This window comes from Musca autumnalis, unplaced genomic scaffold (assembly GCF_047663935.1).
Source record: "Musca autumnalis isolate F117 unplaced genomic scaffold, ASM4766393v1 scaffold_2, whole genome shotgun sequence".
NCBI lineage: Eukaryota > Metazoa > Arthropoda > Insecta > Diptera > Muscidae > Musca > Musca autumnalis.
In genome coordinates this window covers 226,115,522-226,132,902 of record NW_027411755.1, presented here as the reverse complement: position 1 = coordinate 226,132,902, position 17,381 = coordinate 226,115,522, and the positions used below count along the sequence as shown (strand labels likewise).

Sequence of the window (17,381 nt, the reverse complement as noted above, 5' to 3'; positions counted from 1 at the left end):
AATCTTCCCTATACAAACCTCGTCCAAACTGAATACATGGAATTAAAGATAGAGTCCCAGAGAACATTTCCTCATACTAGGAATGTTCAATTTCAGTTTTTTGTAGAACAAAGTTGTCGATTTTCCGTTTTCCAAGTGGTGGTCAGGAGAGAGTATCGCCTCTGGAATCTTCCCTATACAAACCTTGTCCAAACTGCATACATGGAATTAAAGATAGAGTCCCAGAGAACATTTCCTCATACTAGGAATGTTCAATCTCAGTTTTTTGTAGAACAATGTTGTCAATTTTCCGTTTTCCAACTGGAGGTCAGGACAGAGTATCGCCTCTGGAATCTTCCCTATACAAACCTCGTCCAAACTGAATACATGGAATTAAAGATAGAGTCCCAGAGAACATTTCCTCATACTAGGAATGTTCAATTTCAGTTTTTTGTAGAACAATGTTGTCAGTTTTCCGTTTTCCAACTGGAGGTCAGGACAGAGTATCGCCTCTGGAATCTTCCCTATACAAACCTCGTCCAAACTGAATACATGGAATTAAAGATAGAGTCCCAGAGAACATTTCCTCATACTAGGAATGTTCAATTTCAGTTTTTTGTAGAACAATGTTGTCAGTTTTCCGTTTTCCAACTGGAGGTCAGGACAGAGTATCGCCTCTGGAATCTTCCCTATACAAACCTCGTCCAAACTGAATACATGGAATTAAAGATAGAGTCCCAGAGAACATTTCCTCATACTAGGAATGTTCAATTTCAGTTTTTTGTAGAACAAAGTTGTCGATTTTCCGTTTTCCAAGTGGTGGTCAGGAGAGAGTATCGCCTCTGGAATCTTCCCTATACAAACCTTGTCCAAACTGCATACATGGAATTAAAGATAGAGTCCCAGAGAACATTTCCTCATACTAGGAATGTTCAATCTCAGTTTTTTGTAGAACAAAGTTGTCAATTTTCCGTTTTCCAACTGGAGGTCATGACAGAGTATCTCCTCTGGAATCTTCCCTATACAAACCTTGTCCAAACTGAATACATGGAATTAAAGATAGAGTCCCAGAGAACATTTCCTCATACTAGGAATGTTCAATTTCAGTTTTTTGTAGAACAATGTTGTAAATTTTCCGTTTTCCAACTGGAGGTCAGGACAGAGTATCGCCTCTGGAATCTTCCCTATACAAACCTCGTCCAAACTGAATACATGGAATTAAAGATAGAGTCCCAGAGAACATTTCCTCATACTAGGAATGTTCAATTTCAGTTTTTTTGTAGAACAATGTTGTCAATTTTCCGTTTTCCAACTGGAGGTCAGGACAGAGTATCGCCTCTGGAATCTTCCCTATACAAACCTCGTCCAAACTGAATACATGGAATTAAAGACAGGGTCCCAGAGAACATTTCCTCATACTAGGAATGTTCAATTTTAGTTTTTTGTGGAACAATGTCCCGTTTTCCAACTGGAGGTCAGGACAGAGTAACGCCTCTGGAATCTTCCCTATACAAACCTTGTCCAAACTGCATACATGGAATTAAAGATAGAGTCCCAGAGAACATTTCCTCATACCAGGAATGTTCAATTTCAGTTTTTTGTAGAACAAAGTTGTCAATTTTCCGTTTTCCAGCTGGAGGTCAGGACAGAGTATCGCCTCTGGAATCTTCCCTATACAAACCTTGTCCAAACTGAATACATGGAATTAAAGACAGGGTCACAGAGAATATTTCCTCATACCAGGAATGTTCAATTTCAGTTTTTTGTAGAACAAAGTTGTCAATTTTCCGTTTTCCAGCTGGAGGTCAGGACAGAGTATCGCCTCTGGAATCTTCCCTATACAAACCTCGTCTAACTGCATACATGGAATTAAAGATAGAGTCCCAGAGAACATTTCCTCATACTAGGAATGTTCAGTCTCAGTTTTTTGTAGAACAAAGTTGTCAATTTTCCGTTTTCCAACTGGAGGTCATGACAGAGTATCTCCTCTGGAATCTTCCCTATACAAACCTTGTCCAAACTGAATACATGGAATTAAAGACAGGGTCCCAGAGAATATTTCCTCATACCAAAAATGTTCACTTTCAGTTTTTTGTAGAACAAAGTTGTCAATTATCAGTTTTCCAGCTGGAGGTCATGACAGAGTATCTCCTCTGGAATCTTCCCTATACAAACCTCGTCCAAACTGAATACATGGAATTAAAGACAGGGTCCCAGAGAATATTTCCTCATACCAAAAATGTTCACTTTCAGTTTTTTGTAGAACAAAGTTGTCAATTATCAGTTTTCCAGCTGGAGGTCAGGACAGAGTATCGCCTCTGGAATCTTCCCTATACAAACCTCGTCCAAACTGAATACATGGAATTAAAGACAGGGTCACAGAGAATATTTCCTCATACCAGGAATGTTCAATTTCAGTTTTTTGTAGAACAAAGTTGTCGATTTTCCGTTTTCCAAGTGGAGGTCAGGACAGAGTATCGCCTCTGGAATCTTCCCTATACAAACCTTGTCCAAACTGAATACATGGAATTAAAGATAGAGTCCCAGAGAACATTTCCTCATACTAGGAATGTTCAATCTCAGTTTTTTGTAGAACAAAGTTGTCAATTTTCCGTTTTCCAAGTGGAGGTCTGGAGAGAGTATCGCCTTTAGAATCTTCCCTATACAAACCTCGTCCAAACTGAATACATGGAATTAAAGATAGAGTCCCAGAGAACATTTCCTCATACTAGGAATGTTCAATTTCAGTTTTTTTGTAGAACAAAGTTGTCGATTTTCCGTTTTCCAAGTGGAGGTCAGGAGAGAGTATCGCCTCTGGAATCTTCCCTATACAAACCTCGTCCAAACTGAATACATGGAGTTAAAGATAGAGTCCCAGAGAACATTTCCTCATACTAGGAATGTTCAATCTCAGTTTTTTGTAGAACAAAGTTGTCAATTTTCCGTTTTCCAACTGGAGGTCATGACAGAGTATCTCCTCTGGAATCTTCCCTATACAAACCTTGACCAAACTAAATACATGGAATTAAAGATAGAGTCCCAGAGAGCGTTTCCTCATACTAGGAATGTTCAATTTCAGTTTTTTGTAGAACAAAGTTGTCAATTATCAGTTTTCCAGCTGGAGGTCAGGACAGAGTATCGCCTCTGGAATCTTCCTATACAAACCTTGTCCAAACTGAATACATGGAATTAAAGACAGGGTCACAGAGAACATTTCCTCATACTAGGAATGTTCAATTTCTATGTTTTAGTAGAACAGAGTTGTCGCTTTTACGTTTTCCAACTGGAGGTCAGGGCATAGTATCGCCTCTGGAATCTTCCCTATACAAACCTCGTCCAAACTGAATATATGGAATTAAAGATAGAGTCCCAGAGAACATTTCCTCATACCAGGAATGTTCAATTTCAGTTTTTTTGTAGAACAAAGTTGTCGATTTTCCGTTTTCCAAGTGGAGGTCAGGACAGAGTATCGCCTCTGGAATCTTCCCTATACAAACTTCGTCCAAACTGAATACATGGAATTAAAGATATAGTCCCAGAGAACATTCCCTCATACTAGGAATGTTCAATTTCAGTTTTTTGTAAAACAACGTTGTCGATTTTCCGTTTTCCAACTGGAGGTCAGGACAGAAAATTGGCTGTGGAATCTTCCCTATACAAACCTCGTCCAAACTGAATACATGGAATTAAAGATAGAGTCCCAGAGAACATTTCCTCATACTAGGAATGTTCAATTTCAGTTGTTTGTGGAACAAAGTTGTCAATTTTCCGTTTTCCAACTGGAGGTCAGAACAGAAAATTGGCTGTGGAATCTTCCCTATACAAACCTCGTCCAAACTGAATACATGGAATTAAAGATAGAGTCCCAGAGAACAATTCCTCATACTAGGAATGTTCAATTTCAGTTTTTTTGTAGAACAAAGTTGTCAATTTTCCGTTTTCCAACTGGAGGTCAGGACAGAGTATCGCCTCTGGAATCTTCCCTATACAAACCTCGTCCAAACTGAATACATGGAATTAAAGACAGAGTCCCAGAGAACATTTTCTCATACTAGGAATGTTCAATTTCAGTTTTTGGAAATGTGAATATACAATTGAATGCATTAAGGATTCCATTTCATCATCACGGGTATTGGCACGATTAACATAATAATATGATAATTGATCAGACTTTTAATTTTTCAGAATATAGAAAACATCCTCCAAACTTATAAAATTAACATATTGATCTTATATCAACACAACCGGCCAGCAATGCACTGGCAGCTAAATCATAAAGGCCATTTTGAAAATCTTCTGGGCATGGGCATACAGAAGTAGATAGCCGGCACATCGGATATGGAATCACGATCAGAATGTAGGTGTCTAAAATAAAAAGGGATAATGAGAATATTTAAAATGCATTCGTTCTTGTTAATATTGGAGTTCTTACACATGCAGCGTAACCCCCAACTCTCTTAGCTCCTTTACTGAAATTATGGGAGAAATAATATCCTGACCCACAGGATCATAAATGAAGATTTTCCATACCGGCTCAGCAACCAACACCTTAGTGTACTATGCATGTGTATTAGATAAAAGTCCTGCGTAGAAATCGGTGCATCCCACAAAAATGGATGCGTTTTCGAAACACAATACCAATACATACATAGCTCATTGATTTATTTATGTAAACATTTTTTGTTGGAATATTGAAACGGTACAATAAGACACTGAAACGAATGGTAAATATGTTATTGATCTCTTTCTCCAACAGCTATATACATACATAGATAGATAATGTATATCATAGATGAACAAGATGAACACTCTTCGTGTTCATAGTTGTTGTAGATCAGAATGCGGCGTTGTTGTAGCAACGCAAATAGTATGTTCTTTCGTGTATTATTTCAGTTATCAGGTTCTGGTTCCTCTGAGTCCAGACTCAAGAATTCTGCAACTTGAACTGGTTGCGTCCATAGGGAATCAGGGGACAGGTGAGTGTGATTATCTGGGCAGCTAAACAAATGCAGCCTATGGTGTGGTCCCAATACACATGCTGGGAATGTGTTGGGTATCGTGGCGTCAATTCGGGACAAATACGAATTGAGGGGGGTGCATCGTCCGGATTTTAACTGGGCTAAAACCACTCGTCTTTGCCTTGGCCGCTGGCGTTCTTGTGCTGCGATGGATGGGGGTGGTCTCCAATAACGGGATTCACACTGTATCTTCTTCTACTGCTTAGTGCTAACCTTTTCAGATGTAGATAGATTGAGAAGAGAATACATGTTAATTAACGTTAAATAATTGTTATTTTTTATTTAACCCTCCGTTGGATACCTGGGTCTGGCCGGGCCTTTTCTATAATATTCAAAAGCGTCTGGTCAGACCCAGGAGCCCAACGGAGGGTTAACTAATATTCTAAAAAAGAACAAATAAACAATGATAACAACATATAATAAGAAAACAATATCAACAACATATAACAATTAATTATTTAAACAATAACATATACACAAAGAATTTTGATTAATACCCAAAAAATTAAGCTCTTCAAAACTTCGTTTATAATTATCCTGTCAAAATAAAAAAGAAAACACAAAAACAATATTAATCTCACCAATAATTCCATGAAATTCATAATATTCCTAATCCAAAGAACAGTAATGTTGAACCAATATGGAAATTCATTTAATTCCAATTCCATAAGTTCAACAGCTCTTTGTTCTATTTTTGATTGGGTTTTGCGAAAAATTTGCCAAAGAATTGCTAAAAGTTTTTTTCCTCCACACCAGAGGCATGTTGCAATTGTTGCAATTATCAAAATCAGCAATATTTTTGCAATCCGAAAGGCAAAGATTCCGATTCGCCCAAGCAAAAACAGAAATCTATAAATACATATACATATACAAATGTTAACATTTATTTAAAAACGTTAATATTTGCAAATTCACATCATACTTACCCGTAGCTAGTTCTTGCACTATTTCCTAATTCGTCGCTATTGGTATTTTGCGTTTCCGGCATTGTTTTGTATTGATTTTCTGGTTTGTTTTTCTTGAAAAAATATATTCCTTCTGGTTTGTTTGTTATTTTTTCTGTAACTATTATTTTGATATTTTGTTATGACAATTTGTCATAGACTATAAAAAGTAGGGATTTCAATGTTGAAATTTAATATTGGTTAATTTGTAAAATTGCATAAAATTAGAGAAATATTTATTAATTTGAACTGGCAATCAGCGGAAAAACGTGTCGCGTAAAGTGAGAACATGTGATTGTGCTAAATATGTGCCTTTTTTCATTTCAATTGTAAAATGTGTCGTTGTTGCAATCCCTATTGTTCGAATGATTGTCATACAATTTTCAAAATTATTAGATTGACAATTGTTTTGATTGAAAATTGAATATTTCATCATTTTGGCAGATATCGGATTAATTGTAGATGGACCATCCGTGAAAGTGGATGGACAGAAGCGTTAAACTTTCGGATCTTTATACATATGTATATAATTGAGTATGATATTGGCAAAAAACTTCTTGTCAAAATTTTTAATTGAAATTCACCAAAACGCGACGCGGTACAATAAACAATATGCTGAGCAAGATCTATTAATCATTCATGATGCTGAGATTAAGATTGTACACGGAGAAACGAGTCAATGAGCTACATACATACACATATGTATATGTGTTGTGTTGTCAAATGTCATACAATTTTATTGGATGCGCCTAGTTCTATATTCATCATCCCATCTAATTTAAGGTAAATACATGCATGTCCATATCGTTCTGCTAACAGGGCATTCATGTGGAACTTTGTGGAAAGTGGTATCAAAGAAACTTCTATTGCATTGAGCTTTTATCAATGATCTATGTATGTGTTGGTATTGTGTTTCAAAAACGCATCCATTTTTGTGGGATGCACCGATTTCTACGCAGGACTTTTATCTAATACACATGCACAGTACACTAAGGTGTTGGTTGCTGAGCCGGTATGGGAAATCTTCATTTATGATCGTGTGGGTCAGGATATTATTTCTCCAATAATTTCAATAAAGGAACTAAGAGAGTTGGGTGTTGCGCTGGATGTGTAAGTAACTCCAATATTAACAACAACGAATGCATTTTAAATATTCTCATTCCCCTTTTATTTCAGATAAATACATTTTGATCGTGACTCCATATCCGATGTTCCGGTGCCGACTATCTACTTCTGTATGCCCATGCCCAGAAGATTTTCAAAATGGCCTTTATGATTTAGCTGTCAGTGCATTGCAGGCCGGTTGTGTTGATATATAATCAATATGTTAATTTCATCAGTTTGGAGGATGTTTTCCATATTCTGAAAAATTAAAAGTCTGATCAATTATCATATTATTAAATCAATCGTTGCAATATCCGTGATGATGAAATGGAAGCCTTAATGGATTCAATTGTAGATTAACTTTTTTCGTTTTTGTAACATTGGGAAATGTAGCAATGGATGCTCGTTTCAATCTCTTTCACATGGATGCTACTCAGGCTGGTGGTGTATTTAGTTTTCAACGTCCAACTGCTGTCACTTGATCGTAATATGGATATGGCCACACGTTACATCATACATGGCCATATCAAGCTTTGGTGCATGATCTCTTGGAGTTGGGTATGAGTTTGTTCTATGTTGAGGATGATGAACCAACTGGAGGAGCAACTGAAGGTGAGTATATAAATATGTATTAGAAGCTCTTGGTAGCCTCTTTGGTAGAAAAGACTGATTGGTCTTCTATTAGACTTTATGATAGTAAATGAATATTATTTGGTTTTCTGATGGAATACCATTAGATCGTCTTATATAAAAGACCACTAGGTCTTTTTATAAAGAAGACCATTAGGTTTTTTTATCAAGTATTCGCATAGAAAATAATAGATTTTTTTGTGAAAATTTTTCTATCTCGCCCTTTTCTCAGGTACCCGTTAAAAGCGAAAACCCTGCGATTTGGATCCCAACGACCCAAAAGACCTTGTTCCACAACAATTCCTAAAAAGTTTGCTATTTTTCACAGAATCTTCCTGTAACCAAAATCACAGAACAAGTTATGGAATGCCGTAATAATCCCGAAACCGATGATTACCTTTATTTAGATCCGAAACTATTAAAGGGGGTGATGTCATGCCCAAAAATCGTGGACCCTTCCAGGATGCTGTAGTTTTTGTGTTGGATGGTGGCAATTATATTGAATACCAAAAAGTCTTGTGGATTTTATACGACAGAAACAAACCGCCAATGTTCTTAAACGTATTGTCTGTGGTTCATCAACGCTAACAAATGCTCAAAAATTCCTAAAAGAACTGTCTGCCTTGGGTCGTGCAATTCAAGGTCCTGTTTTATATTAGGATCGTCCGATCAGCTAAGGTTATATTCATTTTTAAATGCTGTTGAGCAGCAGTGTTCGATTGGATATATCACACACAAACCGATAATGGGCAATATTTATACGACATAAATAAAAAAATACCGAAACAATAAGGAAACTTTCTTCTCCTTGTTTTTAATTTAGACATTTAAATAAAAAATCGTTATTTATAAAATCTTTATGTTTGGGTTTTTGTTATTCTTTCCATCTCTATTTTCATTGTATAAATCATTGTTTTCATCTTTATCATATTCCATTAAATTGAACCTTCCCTTGTAGAGGATCCTTTCCAAAGTTAATTTTGTGCTTCTTTTATTTTTGTATATAGTTTGTGAAATGCAGGTAGCACATCCCAACTATAGAGACAAACAGAAGAATCATCCGGTATGTATTCCTATTGTTTTAAAGATGCAATTGAAGATATATTTAGTAGCCATATTAACGAAAGTTTTAGGAAACTTACAATATACCACAGATTTTTATCCATTATGGCCTTCACCATTTTCTCTTTCCACTCATTGGACTGGGCTTTTATGCACATGTCATCAATTCCAAACACAGAAGGCAATTTGTGGGCTTCAAAAAACAAGACAAAGTTCAAACAAGACTTTCCATCAATAACATCAATTACCACCTTAGCAGTTTGATTCTTTCTGACACTTTCCATTCCTGATTTGTTGTCTATGAGGGGTTTTTGGTTATTGTTGGCATTCTGTTTGTCTATTTTAGTAGCAGCTATTCGCTCATCAACTGTTTTGTTGTACTTTTTGCTCGAAGATGTTTCGCCTTCTTAGACAGGAAACATTGGGGGTTATCATGAATGAAATTTCCCCTTGAGTTTCGTCTTTCCGCCGTTGCAACTTAAGGGAGAAAGTAAAAAATTCACGGGGAATTGCCGTTCAGGATAACCCACATTGCCTGTCTCCGAATCAAACATATCCTCTGTTATATAGTATCCAATTAACTTTATATATGGCGCGAAAATTTTACAGTTTCCTTTTCATTGAAATATGCCTTTGCTGTGATACTAGTGTACTGTAAGGATATGTAAGATTAAAAAACAATGGATATACAAAATTCTTATCCATTACCAACCTCAAATCCTCTTTCGGACATATCTTGCAGTACATTTTCATAGCCATATTTTTTTGTTCTTCACTTCTTGCACTTCAAAAAGTCGAGATTCTTCTTGATACACTAAATTAATAAAAGATATAAGTATTTATCCTAATATTTACCAATAATCTCCGCTTACCTTTGTTTCATGTTGATGTTTTTGTTGATATGTTTCTTCTTACCAAATATTCTTTCAATTGTGAATTAGTCGATTGTCGAGTAATCGATTCCTCGATTTTTTGATTTTAAGGATCTAAAAATCGAAATCGACTTTTGACTGGAACAGTATTACGATTCTGTAACTTTTTTGAATAACGAACCGACATCGGTAGTTAACAAAAATATTCGGTTGAGTTAACGAATGTGCTATTCTGTAACTTCATGTTAACGATTGTAGAAATCGTTAGCACATACCGACGAATATCGATGGAAAGGCAAATTGTCAAATATTATATCTTGATATTTATTAATGTATTTTTGAATTAAAAATAATATTTCTATGCAAATACATGCATAAAACGCGTACGGGAGGAAAAAAGTCAGCTTTTTGAAGAAATGCGTTAACACAACTTCAACTTCTAAAACGTCAAGTGTGTATATTTGTACTTCTAGGAGGCAAAAAAATCTCATTGATTTTAGTGGTTTTATTCCAGGTAATGAATAAACTTGTCATTCGCATCCAAGTAATAGCTCGGCAAGGCAATATATGTTTGGAGTGGGCAGGACAGTGTAATCAGAATCATTGGTCAAAAGGTCACTTTGAAGGAAATTGTTTTATTATGCATGTACAAATCAACACATTTTTAACACCGCAATGAAACGAGGAGTTAATTTTGCCATATGAATATTGCCTTTTGAAATTTGAAATGACTTAAGGCCTACAATGAAGTACGTGGGTCCACGTTACCGTCATTTGAGTTTATATATATTCACATATTCAATTCACGCCCACATCAAATGGAATTTCTCATAGCGAAGAGTATGAAAAGTCCGGAAATCTGAAAATATACGCCATTTTTAGCATTCTGATTATTAGTGATGCTGAGTTTAAATCTATAATATTACCACAGAATAAAGTAGGTTATAGGAATAGTATACACGTTTTGGCCTCGTAGAAAGATAGTGTTAAGGGCATTGGTATAGGTGTTATATAACAGTACCACACTAGAATTCTTTTGAAGCTTTAGCTAACGTTTTTCATATTTAATAATAAGGATAGGGTAGCATGTGGCAGCTTCGCCACTTTTGCGCCTTTGCCAGTGCCGATTTAATTGATGCTACATGAAGATCATCCAAGAGAAAGTTATGAGTTAATCGAGGATCTACAACTTTCTCTTTGATGATCTTTATGCAGCTTCAATAAAATCGGCGCTGGCGAAAGCACAACAGTGGCGAAGCTGCCCCATGTTATTCTACATAGTTAACCCTTATGCTAATGCCTTAAGAAGATGTTTCTCAATAAGGCGGAATTTCCCAGCTAAAAATTTTGGAAGTTGTGCAATTGGAGCTATGATTTCACAACATCTTTGGATGTAGTCCAACAGAGTTATGAAAAATGCACTCCATTCGATACATTTTATAAGCAGTTGCTGTAGTAGTAGTAGTATTGTTTCAAATTCATAGTACATGTTTGTTTAATATTAAAGCAATATATATAAACAAGGTTAAATAAAAAATAAGTTTTAATATTTCTTATGAGACACTGACCTATGGTCGTCTGCCTACTATACATTAATGTATTATTAACATGCTGTTAAGCTAGAAATTAAATTCCATTAATAATTGATTTCTATATTCTACACAAATTCGTAAGTAATATGCTAACTGGCTCCAATTTACAATATATCCGTTCAATACGTTTATTAAATCCCCTTCATTTAAAAAGGGAGTTCCAAAGATTCTAATTCTGAATTCTTTCAAAGCTGGACAACGTCCTAGAAAATGCTGAAGATTCTCAATTTCCAGCGTATTGCATAGCGAGCATAAGGGATTTCTATTTGGATCGAATTTGTTTAGGTTGAGTTTTATCATGTCGCTTCTGGCTTTAAATATCCACATTTGATCTTGTGTTGTGGTTTGAGATGTTATGTATAATCTGCCTACTGCTGGATCCAATTTTGAATAAAAACGGTCTGTCTGCCTCGCCATGTTAGTAGCGGTGCTCCAGTATTTTAGTTGCAATGTTTGTATGAGGTGATCTTTCCTTCCAATTAATTGACTTTTCGTATTGTTTAGAAATACGGGATCTATGTTGTTCTGTACTAGTAGATCATTAAGATCTTTAGCCCAATATATCTGTTTTTGTATTATTTTGTTTCCTAGTTTATGCGGTAATCGATTACTTGGATAATCAAATAGGACACGAATTACGTAATCAAGATGAGTTTTTAGGGCTGTGATATGGCTCTGTTCCACACATGTTTCTAATCTAAGTATGTAAGTCGGTGTGAAGCTTGGCAATTTAAGAATTTTCTTCAGAAAATATACTTCTAGTTTATCAGTCTCATCAAAATATGAAAATCCCCATATTTGTGCACCATATTGCTGTATAGCTCTGCATACTGCTAAAAACAACTTCCATTTTGATGCCATTGATATGCTACTTTTGCTTAGAAAACTTTTCCACGTAGAGTTGATACTTGTTTTAGATGCATTGTTTCTTTTCTGGATATGGTTCTTAAAAGTAAGTTTTGGAGTTAGGAGTATTCCCAGGTATGTAAACTCTGACGCTATGGTTATCGGTTCATTTTTATAAATCCGTTTTTCGTTTTTTGCGATCTTTCCACCTTTTCTAAACACCATTATCTTTGACTTGTCTAAATTGACAGTCATATTCCACATATCGCAGTAGTCTTCTAATTTATTAATCATTTTCTGCAACACGTCAATTTCATCCGCTAATGTAACAATATCATCAGCCAATTCTATGCCACCTCCAATAAAATGATGTAGGTCGTCTAGATACAAGGCGAATAACAGTGGTGATAACAGGCAGCCTTGTTTAGCTCCGGCAAATGTAGAGAATTGGTCAGATAGAGCTTTACCATCCCATACCATGAACTTTGTATAGTTATACACACTTTCTATAAATTTCACCATCTTTTTCGACACACCTATTGTATTCAGTTTGTATATCATTGACCTTCTGGACACATTGTCGAAGGCCGCCTTAAAATCCACAAAGAAAGCGTATGTTTTCTTATTTCTCCGCCAATTTAAATGGATAATTGATGTTAGATTAAAAATATTATCTGAAGTAGAGTAGTTTTTACGGAAGCCACATTGGTATTCATTAAGTTTTTGGTGTTTCTCGGTCCATTTGTATAGTCTATCCGTCACTATGCCCATCATTATTTTAGGTAAGCTGTTCATAAATGATATTCCACGGTAGTTTTGTGGATTTGTGGCATCCCCTTTTTTAAATATTGGAAAAGTTATACTTGTTATGAAAGCTGAGTCTACTTCTCCATGGTTATAGGCATTATTGCAACATTTAGCTATTTCTTGTAAGAGTTCGTGTGGTGCATGTATGTAAAATTCATAAGGTATGCGGTCTTCGCCGGGAGCTTTATTTGACTTCGCTTTCCTAAGAACACTGATTACTTCTGTTATTGTAATTTGACTATCTAGTTCATCATCTATATTATATTTGGGAGCATATTGTATATTTGGCGATTTTTGTGGTGTATTAAGCAGGCTTTGAAAGTATGTCTTTAGTTCTTCCAACGGTGCTGATATTCTCAATATATCGTTATCATTTCTTATTTCTTTTGCTATTTTCCACCAGTCTTTACTATCTCGTACATTTTCTATTTTCCTTTCTAAGATGGCGTGATATTCGAGTTTCGCGTTCCGACATATGCTTTTATAACGATGGTTGCTTTCAATATATTTCTGCTTATTTCCATTTGTACTATTCTTTCTGAATTTATTAAAGCATTTAAAAGTTTTTGCTCTTGCATTATGGCATTGTAGGTTAAACCACTTTTCTTTTTTATTGAACTGGATTGTGTTTCCAAAGCACTGTTGGGAAGCGTTTTTTATTAATTTTGTAATGTCTGCAAAGTTTAGGTGTGTACGATAACTTTCCCAGCAAAAATTACTCAGTCAATTCCAGCAACCTCTCTCAGTGAATTTTACTCTCTCAAGCAAGAAAAATTGCAGAAAGTTATCGAACAACAATTTGTAAAAACTTGCAAGGAATCAACTGTTTTGAAAAAGAAGAAGAAAAACAGTTTTTGCATCAATTTTATGTTCTTGTTTTCCATGATTTTTTTATATTTTTCAGCTTTTGATGTATAATTTTTTGATATTTCAATGTTTATTTTTGTTTTCGCCAAACAAGAATAAAAAATAAGACAAAACAAATGTTTTCAAATCAGCTGATCAGACTTGCAAATTTTTGCGGGACAAATTTTCCCAGCAAAAATTTGCAAGTTCTCAGTGCTGGATAATTTTGTTATCGAACAGCATTCAGCAATAATTTGTACGAATTTGTACAAATTATTGGGTTATCGTACACACCTTTTGTAATCTCACTTTCACGTCGCGATGCAAGAAGATTCACAACCTTTGCCTGGTAATCTGCATTCTTATGCATTTGCCATTTAAGTTTTGGTAGTAGTGAAGTTTTATTTAAAGCTGTTTTACATAGTCTAAAAGCCAATGATAAATTTAATGGCATATGATCAGACCATGGTTTATTCTCGACTTTAAGTTCATAAACTTTATCGAGTATGTTTTGTGAGGCTGAACAAATGTAAATTCTAAATCTTTGTCTCCTTGAGTCATTCCATTTAAAACCAGTAAACCATGATCATTGCAAAAATCTACAAACTTTTTTCCTCTCGCGTTTATTTCTAAATCTTTAGACTTCCTTTCTTCCAAACCAGCTATAAACGTTGACCTATATATTTCTTCTTTGTCAGTCTGCATACTTCCAATACGAATGTTCAAATCTCCAATTATTATTGGGTTTTCAATGTCGTTTTCGTTCAAAAAATTATCTAGCATTAAAAAATGTAAATTGGGATGAGATTGAAATCGTGGTTTTTAATTTTTATATGAAGGTAATCTATACCAGATTTACTTTCATATTTATATTTTAGATCGGTATTTTGTAAATATGTTTTAACGCCAACTAGACATCCACCGATTCCTCTCCCAAAACGGCTATTTCTTGTTGCGGGTTGCCAGTGTAGATGAAAGTTTTTAAAATATTTATTTAATTGTTGGATATTTTCTGTGCAAATATGCGTTTCTAGTAAAGCAATTATGTCGAATTTATTTAAAAAGTTGAAAAAATCTGAGTATAACGTTTTATTTCCAAGACCATGAACATTATAGGATAATATTTTTAGTGTAAAATCTTCATCTGAACTGTTTTGTTTAGATATATTGTAAGTGCTTAGTTTTTTTGATTCACAATATTTAATAAGTGCTCATAATCCATATTTATATTGTCCAGCTTGCTGTTGTATAATTCCTTAATTATGCTTTCAGCTCTAGTTTTCCCTGACATTAACACTCCATTCTTTAAAAATGACATCAATTTTGTCCCGATTCTGATAGCATCGTTTTTTACAAAAATGCGGTGGGTTTTATCAATACTGAGAATGTCTGACTTAAGCTGCAACAGTACTTTTCTGTTCTATTGCCTTTCTTCAGTCAAATCTTTTTCTATTCTTTTATTATTTTTTAATATTTCTATTATTTTTTTAATATTTTAGAGGCCATTTGTTCATTTTCCATTTCCGCCACAGCTCCTATCTTCCCATCATTTGAATATATGATTCGTGCACTCATAATCTTAAAATCAGTTAATTTAAGTATATTTCTGCATACATCTTCTACAGACTTTCTCGGGGAGCCTTGTTTCTTAATACCCTTGAATACGACGTTCTTGCGTTTGTTCTGTTCAATAATGTTCTGCTTTAGGATTTTCAATTTCAGATTTAAGTGTTTTATTTTCGGTCTTAAGTTCCTCACACTTCCTGTCGACATCTGAGAGACGGTTTTTAATGCATTCAATATCGTCTTTTCTGGCAACATGCATAAGTTTTTTCTCCATTGTTGTTTCCATAGATGATTGCATCATGCTCATCAAGTCTGATACCTCAATATTTCCCACCAGTTTCTTCGATGAGCACGGAATTTCATCTGGAGAAGTGTCTGTCAGTGTTCGCTTTGCCGATTGAAAGATCTGATTTTGTTTTGATGTGATTGGAGTTTGAGACATCTTGTGCAGCTCTTTATTTGAATGTGGCAACGACTTTTAACTGATATGGTTTGATGTATGTAGGGCAATGCTTCAATTCGTTTTCTAATGGCAACACCTTTCAAGATCACCTGATCAGCTGTCCAATGTTTCTAATTTAAGCAACTCTGTGGTTTGCAACCAGTATTTGCAGGAAGAGAGCAGCTGGATTTGTTTTGTTTTTGTTCAAACACTTGAGTGAAATGTGTTTATAAAGTGTTCCCAATAGATTTTATAAAAATTGGAAAATTAAAATTGTTTAAATGCAAATATATCACCATGTAATTGATTATCTGTAATAGTTTTGGCCGCGGCACATACGGCGCGTTGAGCGTTGCGTTACAACAACCACATGAAAAATTCAAAAACAAACTTGGCATCACTTGCACAATTTTCATGTGGTTGTTGTTTTCAACGCGTGACGCGACTCAAAATGGACCGTATGTGCCGGGGCCATTTGTGGTTGCCGGTGTTTCGTGTGCTGATAACAGATTATTATTGATTGGATTCCTGTAAAGCCCCCGGCACATACGGTACGTTGTGCGACGCGTTGCGCGTTGAAAACAACAACCACATGAAAAATATGTAAGTGATGCCAAGTTTGTTCTTGAAGTTTTCATGTGGTTGTTGTAACACAACGCTCAACGCGCCGTATGTGCCGAGGCCTTACGTGTTTTTATTTACGTTTTTGATGAGCCGGTTACGAACGCGTGTGTTTTCCAAATTACGATGCCAGCAGTTGCTGTAGAGATCCCTACAGAAAAAAAACAGTTGGTTGATCCCTACATATTTCTTCAAAAAATAAACAAGAGTGTATGCATTTCGAAGAATTTGTTATAAAATAAAGAAATAACAACTTCATTTGCGAACATGTTTGCGGTAATTCATGAGACGGAAATTTTTAGTGGAGTCGAGTCCATGTCGAAAGCTGAACTAGTCATGGGAAGGCAACATAAAAAATTTTAGGATGTGTTGTGTCAGGAATGGACGTCAGAGTGGACTATATATGTTGAATAATTGAAAAGCTTGGCACGCGTTTAATTTTTAATTAGTTTATTAGGAATTCATTTATTCTCTTTGCTAGAAACTTACAAACTACACCAAGTCCTCGCTTTGCGTCGTTTCAATTTGAGTTGTTTTCGAAGATGCGTCGTTGCTTAGTTAATACCTATTTTCAACATGCGTCGTTCATCAACATTGCTCAAAATTGCTCTCTCATGAACATTTTTACCAGAAAAGTAAAGGAACGGAAAAATGGTAGATCTGGCAGCTATGTCAGGCAGCTACGTCAGTTTTTAATTTAGTTTTGTCAGTGTTCGACTTTTTCTTCTGTTTTTCGTCCTATTTCTTTTTCATTGTGAAATAATCGTCAAACAAAAGTCGAAAAATCAGTTCTGCCATTTTTTACCTGCAGAAATTTTGCTGGTAGCCTGTGGTAGAAGAGAAAGCCATTTTCGCCTTCTACACTATCACTCTCTTAAAAATTGATTCCAGTTTTGCCACTTTTCGGGGTTAAGGAACGCTTTGCAGGTTAAAAATGGTAACCTCAGGTAAGTAAAGGACCAGAGCTTATGAAGTAGAAAAAGGAATACAATGACATTTGAATTATAGTGTTGCCACTGTATTATAATTTACATTATTGATTAGAGTTACCA

The 17,381-nt window shown here is 35.3% G+C and overlaps 1 long non-coding RNA gene across 6 annotated transcripts; it reads right to left on the bottom strand.

Moving 5' to 3' along the window:
* Positions 1-4,126: 4,126 nt before the first annotated feature.
* On the bottom strand, positions 4,127-9,665 carry LOC141395306 (uncharacterized). 6 transcript variants are annotated; one of them, XR_012410604.1, is made up of 9 exons: positions 9,610-9,665; positions 9,450-9,551; positions 8,989-9,389; positions 8,818-8,930; positions 5,924-8,748; positions 5,468-5,534; positions 4,748-5,210; positions 4,412-4,691; positions 4,127-4,344 (listed from the first exon to the last, which is right to left on the bottom strand). It is a non-coding gene; the product is annotated as an uncharacterized lncRNA (long non-coding RNA). The 6 variants fall into 6 exon arrangements; XR_012410603.1 differs by having other exon boundaries at positions 4,748-5,205; XR_012410601.1 differs by having other exon boundaries at positions 5,495-5,534.
* Between the last annotated feature and the right edge of the window lie 7,716 nt (positions 9,666-17,381).